General features: G+C 41.4%; 1 protein-coding gene across 1 annotated transcript in view; it reads left to right on the forward strand.

Moving 5' to 3' along the window:
* Positions 1–6,431: 6,431 nt before the first annotated feature.
* Positions 6,432–12,153, forward strand: part of CTXND1 (cortexin domain containing 1) — a 10,692-nt gene continuing 4,970 nt past the window's right edge. Inside the window, exon 1 of the mRNA XM_025215247.1 lies at positions 6,432–6,521. The gene's annotated coding sequence lies outside the window, so the exon portion shown is untranslated. The remainder of the gene's footprint in view (positions 6,522–12,153) is intronic.

A 12,153-nucleotide genomic window follows, 5' to 3' on the forward strand; every position in this document is an offset into this window, starting at 1 on the left:
CAGTTAGACAAAGATTTTGGGGATGGTTTGGATAAGGATGGTACCATCTCAGGCAGGGGGTTGGACTAGATGACTCTGGAGGTCCCTTCTAGTCATACTATTCTAAGATTCTATGAAATATATGCTTATTAATACCCATAAGACCCTCCTCAAGCAAGCCTTATTAAAGCATAAACCTGCATAGCACATTTTACTTGACATGAGTAGCCATGACAAGGCTTTAAGTGGACTGTATAATCTTTTGCAAGTTTGTTTCAGAGGAAGAAGACCTCTATTTAATGGTTGGAGTTACACTGTAGCTCTGATGAGACCATAACAAATAAGTAAAGCAATTTTAAAATAGTGTAGATACATCCATATGTTAACCTACTGGGAATGAAAAAAGAGCTCCTAACCTTATGGGCTTCAAGCAGGGAGTTCAGTCTCCCTCAAGGGACACAATCCCTTCCAAGGAAGGGATCAGGCAAAATAAAATGGAGGGAGACTGGGTCATCTGGGTTAGAGACAGACTTTCAAAAAGCCTGAGCCTAAATTGATTCAATCTTTGGAGGTTAGTCTAACCTGGCTAGGCTGAACCAGTTTGTAACGATAAAGACATCCCCTCTGGACTGAAGAAATGCAGGCACATGCCTGCAGTGGTTCAGGCTAGAAGCCAGGGGCGCTAGAGCAGCCCTCCCTTCTTTTCCATATTGCTGAGCCAAGGGGGGGGGAGGGCGTGGCCAGGCTCTGGCACAACTTGGAAGGGGGGGGGGGAGGGGAAGGGGGAGGGTGGAAGGAAATTCTCTACTCCTTGCTGCTCCTGACCAGCCCGGCAGGGAGTTGATAACACAACATTTATCAGCCCATTAAGAAAAAAGCCTCTCTCATTATTTCAAGCTCTTCTTAAACAACTTTTTCTGAGGAAGGAACGAACAGAGGGACATTACCAGCTGAGCTGCTGATTAGCTCTAAAAAGCCCTAAGCGGACACTGTCCTGTCTGCCTTGCATAGACACTTCTCAGCATTAACTAGCAGATCTCATGCTGGCTACTGTCCATGTTGTGGGAGAGGGGACTGGAGAATGCTTGAGCCAGGCAGCCAGGAAGCTAGGCAGATTCTGCGGTGCCTGCTAGAGCTCCAGCCAGGGAGCAGGGGGAGGGGCCAGCCCAGCTCTTTGGAGCTGAGTGCCCTGCCCAGGGCTGCAAAGCAGCTGGGAGGCAAAGGGACTCTGGTTTAAGTTAAACCAGGAAGGGGTCTGGGACAGACATTGCATAAACCTGTTTGACCCAGATCAGTTAAGTCTGATACTACACTTGATCTGAGCATTCACTACATTCAACCAGGTTGTTTTCAAACTGGTTTGTGTTCACTGAACGTCTGCTCTGTTACAGGTTTAAACCAGTTTCCGATCACTTAAACTGGTTTATGTGTAATGTTTGTTCCTAGCCTTCACGGATCATTCTTTCTTTGGGGTTGGTTTTGCCATGTTCTTCTCAACAAGGATTTGACAACCACCTATTGAACTTTTGCTGAGCCTGAGTATAAAATAGAAGGTGGCCAACCCATGACACAGGTGCCACAGGTGGCATGGCCACCACAACTGGCATGGGCAGCTTCCATGTGGCACGTGGCAGAAGGGGAATGGGGGGGCAGGCAACACAGCAGCAGATAGGACAAGAAGCAGAAAGAAAAGCAACAAAATCAGGCAGGGAGGACAGGGTAAGAAGTGGAAACAAAGTAGCAGATCAGCCTGGAAGGACAGGGCTGGGAGCAGAAAGAAGAGCAGATCCAGAGGAAGGGTGTTAGTGGGGTACTTGGTGAAGGTGCAAGGCTAATTTGTGGGATGTCTGCCAAAAAGGCTGGTCTCCACTGGTATAAATGATTCATAGATGTTAGGGTCGGAAGGGACCTCAATAGATCATCGAGTCCGACCCCCTGCATAGGCAGGATCTCATAGGAAATACTAAATTTGCCCTACCAAAAGGCCAAAGACTGCCATGCTCACAACCCCTATTGGACAAAAATTCTGTATAGCAGCAGTACCTATTTTTCTGTTGAAATTACGTGTAGTGACATACAACACCCCATATTACTCTTGTAAGGGTCTACCTATGATTTATGGTTTACCTACAGTGTGTGATATTTTCCTTAACAGTTGCACGTTTGATCCAGATTACACTGGATTTAACCTAACATGGTGAAAATGCAGCACATTTTGCCCTTGAAAGAAATGTGCAAGATGCTAGCAACATTTTTACCATCATGCTAGATTTTCACAATAAGGGAAAATGCTCAGCCAATATGTGTCTTGCATTTTTGTAAAAAACATTTTGAAGTAATTTCTTTTTTTGCTTTTGCCAGCTTTTCTCACAGTGAAGAAAATCCACATAGCTCCAGTTATACTTCTCCAGACTAAAAACACATGGTTTAACTTGCAGTGTATAACAAAACAGGGACCACAAACAGACATGTTTGTCCCAGTCCCCAAAATTTAAGTGGCATAGGAAATATAGGCCATTAACTTAGATTCATGTAGTAACCACCCAGCTACTACAACCCTTGGCTTGAAGGCCAAATTAATTTGTTTCTCTAGGACATCATTTATATATTGCAACTTAATTAAAGGCTAGATGTACATCGAGTGACAAGCACATCAGTTTCAACCCTCTGTTTCCAAAAATATTTATTACATTAAAAGTTGTCCAAATATTGGCAGAGGTTAGCTGTTCAAATCCATCTAGACTCTAGGGGTCAGTACAATTACTTTGCATTTTGATAGTGCCATCCTTTAGAGGTTCTCAAAGCCTTTACAAACAGAAATGATTAAAGCCTCCCAGCAGCCCTACAAAGTGGAGAATAAATATTGGAACCTGTTCCAAATAAATACAAATCAACATAAAATGTTACTGAAAAACATTGCCAGTTTGGACACATCCATGTTAGAAACAGAACTAAAGGAGGTCTCCTGCAGTGCATACAGGAGCCTCAAATCCTTAATGTGCTTTGTGTGGTTCAGTCTTTTTGGCTGCAGAAGGATGCCACAAAGTTTCCAAGCCAGAGTGAATCCACGGGAAAGATCTCCAATCCTTCCCCCTCTACAAAACAGCTTGTAAAGAAAAAATCCTGAACTATTATATCCTACTCTGTTACTTCTAGCCTATATCGTGACTTTCTGCATTCTTTCGCTTTTTTTGCAACCTTGCAAAGTAATTTTTCTGGTGCAATGAAGAAAAAAAATGTATTAGAAGTTAGCTTTTCAGCTACAATTTAGCAGATTGCCATAGAAGACAAATGTTGCCTATCAAGCTGATTACTGGGCTCTCAGATTCTGATATTCAGAGCTTGTAAACTCAAAATGTCTCAATAGCCAGGGAGCTAATTATCTTTTACTTCTAGAATCTCTTTGATTTTTCCAAGCAGCAAAGTTTGGTTAAGAAATGTCAGGCTCTTCATAAATGAATGAAAAATGATCAGCTATTAGATCAGTTTAAGGGGAAATTCATTCAGTAAATTATAACAACTGCCAAATTATTTTAAATTTATCTTGCAACTTCTTCCCAATTAAGATTCGTGTTATGTGATCCAAGTTTCTCAACATCAAAAATGAGAGAAATGTTTGTACAATAACAGGCCAAAATGCTCTCTCTGGACTGCTTTATGTGCATTTGTGCTTGCAGGTTTTTGGGGGGGCGGTTTTGGAGGGGGGAGGGCACCATATAATCTTCAAAGGAAGTACTGACTGACAGTTATTTATGAACTAGATTTATCAAAGCTAAATGTGCTGGGAAACATTAGTTCTCTCTCTTGATCATAATCAAGTGGGCTCTGTAGTGAATGAATCTTCATCAGTTGAACCAATCAGAAGATTTTGAAGTACCAGCATCTCTGCTAATTCCAGCAGTAGTCAATAATCGCGGGAAGTGAAAGTAGGGAAGAAAACCCTACAGGTATATAAAGGTAATCAGGACCTCATGGAGGCTGGGCTCCCGAAATGAGATATTGATTTTCTGCTGAAAGAACTATAAGCATAAAAGGGCAATTAGTTTTTCAATGAAGGCAGCAGTAAGATTATGGCTCTATGGCCATAGAAAAAAGCCCATCTGTCTGTATCTATCTATGGTATTTCTCCCTGTGCTCTGGGGCTGGGAGTTTTTAAATCAAAGTTGGATTATTATGATACAATTAAGTGTCCAGACTCCTCTTTTATAGATCTGAAGTTGAAATTAAAGGCAAATTCATCTGACATGGGAGAAATATATGGCTAAAACAGAGTACTTTGTCTTCTTTCTTAACTCCTCACTGCTACCCTCTTTCTTCCATGCCATGCACATCATCCTCCCTTATTGTCCGTCACCCAGGTCCATAACCTGATTATCATTTTTGGCTTGGACTTCTTTCCAAACCCTCATATCCCAACTATGCCTAGACCTTGCAGCTCCCTTCCACACAACATCTCAAAGTTACAGCTTTATCTATCTACCCATACCTAACACTCATTCAAGCTCTTTTCATGTTGTGTTTCAATTACAGCAATGCCTTTTGCTCTACTATAAACTGCAGTCTTACCCTGCACATTTCTGCATCTTCCCAATGGCTTCCCCTTCTCAGTCACAATACCTGGAAGCTATTTGTTTTCACTTTCAAGGCCCTTCTCAATCTGTCCTTGCACATCCACCTTTCAGTTGCTGGACTCTTATCTCTGCTTGGCCTGCAATGCCAGCTTTCTTGACCCACTTGTTACATTTTCTCTCACACACGCATTTGAATTTCAAATTACAAGTGGGAGAAGCTCCCTACAGGCACCCTAAAATAATCTCCTCATCCCGGCTGTAGGGACAGGACCAGGAGCAATGGCCTCTAACTGCCACAGAAGAAATGTAGACTGGAGATAAAGAGAAAGGGTGGTCAAACTCTGCAACAAGGAGAAATTGGAGAATCTCCAACCCTGGAAATGTCAAGTCCAGGTTAGACAAACACCTGATTTAGGAAGGTTACTCAAGGATGATCTGGTCTTGAGCAGTGGGCTGGACTAAATGACATCATGATCTCTCTTCCAACCCTGCTTTCCCATGATCCTCTTCAAATCCCACCTGAACACTCTTCTCTGATGCAATACTTACAGACAGCTCAACAAAGGTTCGGCTGGTGGTATACCAAGATCTCTTTCCATCATCCGAACCAGTATTGTCTCATTATCTCTTGGTGCTCCCCTGTCTGGCTGCACCTGTCTGTTGTCTTTTGCTTTAGACTTTGATCAGAAGCTCCTGAGCACAGGTATACTTGTTTTATGCCTGTACAGTGCCCAAGTGTAGAAGGGTGCTGGTCTATGACAACGGGTCCTGGGAACTGTGATGCTACTACTAAACATGAAGAATTGGAGTAGTCTTATAGAAGGTGATGAGTAGATTATATTCAATTATAAATTTGGATTCAGAACTGAACCATGTTGAGTTTGAGAACCAAGTCCTACCACCAATTCATTAACCCAGCTTGGGTTGTAAGCATTGGAGAGAGGCAGAGTCTGCCCCAGAATTAGGAAAACACTGTGCGATGCTCAAGGGCAGCCTCTTGGGGCCAATAATGCTGTTGCTGCCTTCCAGAGGCAACTGTTTCCAAACTTTTTGGTTGCAGAGTGGGTTACTAGTGGGTGTACATGAGATATAAAATTACCAGTGGTGAACTGCTAATGGTGCTCCTACCCCACAAAAATGTCTGAGACATAGAAAAATTTCTCTCAAGTTTGGACAAGAAATCAAAAGATCAAAACCAAAACTGTAAAAAATTCTGTTCAGGTTAATTAGAATCTATTGATTATTTTGAAAAATGGTACATCAATTTTGAGCTTTGTCTGGTATTTATTATAATCAGATGGAACAGTTTGAATGAGAAAATTGGAAATGTCAAGATTAAGCCTTTCAACAATTTCCAAGCTTTTTTTCAAAATTGGAGTTGAAAAGTTTGGTAAATGAATCTTTCCCTGTCAATTTATCAGCATTTTCTGGAAAAAGTTTTGTTGAAAAATTCCCAGCCAGCTCTAAAGAGTCCAGAAACCGAAAAGATCCCAGAGAGCTTGTTAACTTCTAATTAATTTCTACATAACTATGAATTAGATATGCCCCCCACCTTCCCAAAAGTACATTGGTACAAAAATGGGGTATTGTTTAAAACCAGAATTCTCCAAAGACCTTAACTGGGAGGAAATTTGAAATAAATAAAATGGATATTCTTTACTTCACTTGGAACTAAATCTAAGCATTTCTCAGCCTCTTCCTAGAATGAATCTCTATAATTTAATCAGATCTATTACAGTCACTGTGCATATGCAAATGAGGTGTTTTTTTTGTTTTTTTTTTTGCAGGAGACCAAGGTGACAACAGAACTGCTTCCAGGTCTGCGTGGAAATGAATCTGGTTAGATTCTGTGCGCAGGTAAAGCCATGCTGAGAACCAACACAACTTTAACTACGGTGACAACTGGGACTGCCCCCATTACAGGAATGCTAGTATGTGACTGAAAAAGCCTCAGGTCTGGGCAGCTGGAAGGTATGGATGTAATTGTATTTATGCAAATCAAATGTAGTTTCTTTTCCTCTCCTCCTCACCCCCCGTAAACTTTCTATATTTTATTAGAAGGAAATGGGAGGAAAAAAAAAAATCTATTAAGTCAGGAAGGGAGTGCTGGGCACAAAGGATGGTTATGAATATGTCCGATGGACTGTAACGACAGCAGAGCGTGCATGCTGCTATGACAGATTGCTTCTGCTGCTTGGGGATGGTAATGAAATGGGTCTTTCCTGGGCCTGAATCTGATTTGCATGTTACTGTGTGTTCACTACTGCAGATTTAGGCTGCCTTTGAACCAGAAGTGAACAGGAGTCATTTCACATGAAGGATTGAGCAAATCCATTTGGATAAAATTCAAACCTGCTTAGTTTCCACCCCCCTCCCCCCAGAAATGAGCCCTTGTAAGGTACAATATAATGAGTGGGGTTTATGTGCACATATATAAAGTCCACTATTTTATTTTATATACACAATATATAAAATTGCATAATCATTACTGATTATTATTAATAACAACTGTATCTTGTTCTGTTTATGTGTGTATACACACACGCACACAAAACAAGACAAGAGATCTCTCTTTCATCTTGGTGTGTGTGTGGTGGGGTGGGAGGTGTGTTTAAAAATTATATGCACATGCATAATACATTTCCAGTTTCATTCAAAATAAAATAGATTAGAATATGGCAAGTTAAGGGTTGAAATGGTTTTAAGATATTTAGGCTACGTACAAACAGTTAAAAAGCCTGAGGCTGAATTGATTCAATCTTTGCAGGTTAGTCTAAGCTGTGTAGATTGAACCAATAACCAAATGAACAGACATTGATGTTTGAGTCTGGAAATGCAGCTATATACCTGTAGTAACCCAGGCCAGAAGCTGGGGGGCGCTAGAGCATGCCTCCCTGCTTGGCTGGAGCAGACATCTTGGACCAAGACTAACCCACCCAAGGGAGGGGGAGAGGTGTTGCAGGGGAGGTGCAAGACATCCTGGGATGCTGAGGACTGAGTTAACAAATCTGGAGAGGATCTGGGGCAGAAGTTCAATAAACCAATTTAACCTAAATCAGTTAAGTCTGATACGACATCCACCCAGATTTCTCTTAAACCAGTCTTGGCCATTTTGAAAGCAGATTATGTGCACTGAACTTCTGTTGTGTTATAGATTTGAACATTTCCCTATTACTTACACCAGCTTGTATGCAATTTCTGTCCCCAGGAGTCACCGGGGCCTGCTCCAAACACTTGCCACTTGTGTAAACATAGATGCGTAGAATTAATATAATGTGGGCCTCAGTCCCCTTACACTGATGCCAGAATACATAAGTAGGAATAACACCAGTGGAGTCAATACGGTTACACTTCAGAGTGAGAGCACTTTAAAAGAAGAGGATGACTTGACCCTATATCTGGTTTCTGCATTTCTAGGTTGCATTATTGTTAAGTGTCATTCACCCTCTGCTCCAGTTTCATTTGCAACAGAATTCAATGTTTTAGCTGCTCCATAACTGCCAGCAAGGATACAGCTCCAGTCCCAGCTGTCTGTTCTGGCTGCATCGCAGTACAGATGTCTTCGTGAGACAAGCTGACATGGAAATGATTCCCCAAACCGCTCATGGCAAACTCTCAAAAGTAGCCCTCCAGCAATCAGCAGAGTCTAAAGGAAAATCTAGACAGAGCTATAAAGAATTCCATTAACCCCTCTTGACATGGTGACAGGGATTCGTTGTGAAGCCAAACAGATGTACGATATCCCTTCCTGCTGCAGCTATTTAAAAAACTATTTATTAAATGAAAGAAATTAAGAAAAAAAAATTTAAAAAGCAGAAAGAAACACCGAATACCTCACTGGGATCTGATAAATCTCTCTCACACACACACACACACACACACACACACACACTGGTTCCAGCTGCCAACAGGAATAAACTATGCAAATTCTGTTTAGGCTTGTATGGGAAAACTAATTAACCACACAAGGAACAGTTAATATTTATGCCACTCCACCTCTCTCTTCCTGCCCTCTCTGGAATATATATTTTTACTGAGGCATCTCATTACCATATATTTAAAGGAACAGTACCAAAATTGCGTGGACCTAAACAGCGACTGGGGTTTGTTTTTTTTTGCTGGATGAGAACAAGATTTCTCCCAGTACATCTCAGCCATCCAGTACAGCAACAGGTAGTTTAAAAGTTGATGCAGAAATCAGTAATAATAAAACATTTGCAAAACCTTTACGCAGTGCTTGTCTATGCAGCATTAGGTCACATAAAATGAAATACCCTCACCTCTAGGGCAGGCCTCCAAGGAAAAGAGCATCATAGGATATCCTGCCTTCAAGGGAAATGGACATCAAAGCAAAATTTTAAAGGGTTTGGCCAGCTTCACAGCTGAGGTAAATCGGCACAGTTCTCAAGGTCGTTACCTTAAGACAAAGCTCTGACAGTCATTTCATTCCTTTACCAAATGACTTGTGACTCTGTTCGTTTTACCTTATGCAATACATGGCTTATTACATGCACTGAGGAAGATGTACACACACACACACACACACACACACTTTTCCATGAATGAGAGCCCCAGACCCCATGTACCAAAGGACGTACTCCGCGTCCAGCATAGGGCCGGAGAACAGGGAAACCAAGAAGAAGTTAATGTTATATTTTCTTAAAGTGAGAGTCACCCTGTTGCAGAGAGGTCATGCAAGCTCATCATTGAAAATCTGAACGAATCCTTTACCCAAGAATGTAGTTCACCCTTTCTTTCTCAAAAGCATTAATTTTACTGTTGGTTAATTGTCTACTAGCTACTGTTTTAACTTTTATATAGCAAGCACTGAAGCACTATAGTTCTCTTATCTTCCAGTCTTCTAATGTCATCCAAACTTAACCCGCTTTTGTTCAATGTCTTCATCAACAACCTGGAAGATGGCATGGAGCACACCCTCATCAAGTTTGCAGATGACACTAAGCTGCGGGGGAGTAGTAGATACACTGGAGGGTAGTGCTAGGATTCAGAGTGACCTAGAGAAATTGGAGGATTGGGCCAAAAGGAATCTCATGAGGTTCAACAAGGACAAGTGCAAAGCCCTGCACTTAAGACAGAACAATCCCATGCACCGGGACAGGCTGGGGGCTGACTGGCTGGGCAGCAGCTCTGCAGAAAAGGACCTGGGGGTTACAGTGTACAAATAAGATGGATATGAGCCAGCAGCGTGCAGTTGTTGCCAAGAAGACTAACAGCACCCTGGGCTGCATTGGTAGGTGTGTTGCCAGCAGATCAAGGGAAGTGATTCTTTCCCTCTATTCAGCACTGGTGAGGCCACATCTGGAGTACTGCATCTAGTTTTGGTCCCCCCCAGTACAGAAAGGATGTGGATAAGTTGGAGAGAGTTCAGTGGAGGGTGACAAAATTGGGGAAGGGGATGGGGGACATGACTTATGAGGAAAGACTGAGGGAACTGGGCGTATTTAGTCTAGAGAAAAGGAGACTGAAAGGAGACTTAATAGCAGCCTTCAACTACTGAAGGGTGTGGGGGGCAAAGAGGATGGAGCTGGACTGTTCAGTGGTGGCAGATGACAGAACAAAGAGCAATGGGCTCAAGTTGCAGCAAGGAAAGTTGAGGTTAGATATTAGGAAGAATTTTCTCACTAGGAGGGCAGTCAAACACTGGAACAGGTTACCCAGAGAGGTGGTGGAAGCTCCATCCTTGGAGGTTTTCAAAACCTGACTAGACAAAGCTTTGGCTGGGATGATCTTGTTGGGGCTGGTCCTGCTTTGAGCAGGTGGTTGGACTAGAGACCTCCTGAGGTCCCTCCCAACCCTCACTTTCTGTGATAATCAGCCTCTTAACTGAGGGAGATTTTATTTGGCTTTTTAAATTATTTTTTTCCTGTCTGTTTCCTTCTAGCTGGCTCAGTTCAGATCAGATGCAGATCTGATATGCTGCAATAATTGGGATCACATTCTCTGAAAGCTATTTTAAAAAGCTAATGCATTCTCCTGTGGATGAATACAGGAGTCAGACAGATATCCAGCAGGCAGTCTAAAAAGTGTCAAGCCCAGCTGGAGTTTAGACACCCTTCTGCCATTTTGTTGCACCACAGTTCTGGAGGGTATTACTTAGAATGAGAGTTGACCGACTGAGAAAACCAGAAAATGAATCGATTTGTTCACTGAATTCTCTGTTAATCGTCTCAGTGCATGGTAGCTGCAGCAAGACCTCTAGACTCTTGCCTGGCCTGGTTACATAGACCCTATTCTGTAAGGGACTTAATCAGATGCTTAACTTTAATTAAAAAATCCTGAAGTGCTTTGCTGAATTGGGGTCTTACCAGAAAGCAGAGATACAGAAGCTGGCATTCAATGTGTACTGTAAGCTCACAATCTGGTTCAAGCATGAAGAAGCAGCAGGAGGATAACAATATGATAAAATGGATTACTGAGTCATCAGCACATGGTTTAACCAAGGGAGCTGAATTTAAAGAACTGAAATGTGAATCTCAGGTTTTGAAAGCACATTGTAATTGTCCGCGGAATACCCTATGAATGAAGTCATCTAAATAGCACTGCTTACTAGACTTCCTTATCTAATATTCACTCTTATTAATTCCACCATACAAACACAGAAGAAGGTATCTATTAACAGCCAGACAAAGTAAAAACAGAACAAATAGTATAAAGCATGCATGTAAGACTTCTGTGCCAGGCAGTGATAAAAGAATCATTTTACAGAACGCAATATTCATCAATACTAAGTCAGCAGCAGACAACAGGGAAGTGAGGTAAGTAGAACAAATGAATTTACTGCAACAGAACATACAGTATTACCAATCCAAAGTGCTCAAAATCATTTGCTGGGGCCCCCCCAACTACCTTGAGATTCGCTTAAAAAAGCAAGACTTAAAAAAAAAAAAAAAAAATTACATACATACACACACACACCTTTGATCCTTTTTGTTTGCCTTCCATTTTTGTTAGCCTCCAGAATGCGCGTATGCCACACCTTCAAGTTTTGCTCAGGAACTACTAGGCCTAGGAATGCTTCTTTTTAATGGAAGTTGAGATTCTCACACATCAGGACTCCAGGAATGGAGGTTTTATGAAATACACACCTGATAGCAATCATGAGATTTGGCAACATTTAACAATATTATCTAACCAAGATCCTATAGAGAGAGAAAAAAAAAAAATGCATCAGGATATAAATTTCAAGCATGGATCCAAGTCTGTGCTTGCTATCCCTTTTTTAAAAGCACATAAAAATAATAAATCAAGGTCAGAATCATGATCTACAATGTTTTTGGCACATTCAAAAATCCATATTTCTAATATAATAGCAGCTCACTTTTTATTCCTGTCCTTGTGCCTATTGATATCCTTTATGCTGAAAAACTACATAGAAATGAGTTCAATTTCCTTTACTTTTGATATCTCCCCATCTGTCTGCCATTATTCTTTTAATCTCTACTGGATACTTGGATTAATTGTCCTGCTCAACCCTAAAATTCATCTGTATGTTATCCTGTTTTAGAAAGACACTTCATTTAGTTAGTAGATTGATTACTGAACTGAATATATGGTGCTAGTGAATTTTTCAGAGGCAGGAATG

The sequence above is a fragment of the Alligator sinensis genome, unplaced genomic scaffold (assembly GCF_000455745.1).
Source record: "Alligator sinensis unplaced genomic scaffold, ASM45574v1 scaffold1318_3, whole genome shotgun sequence".
Taxonomy (NCBI): Eukaryota; Metazoa; Chordata; order Crocodylia; family Alligatoridae; genus Alligator; species Alligator sinensis.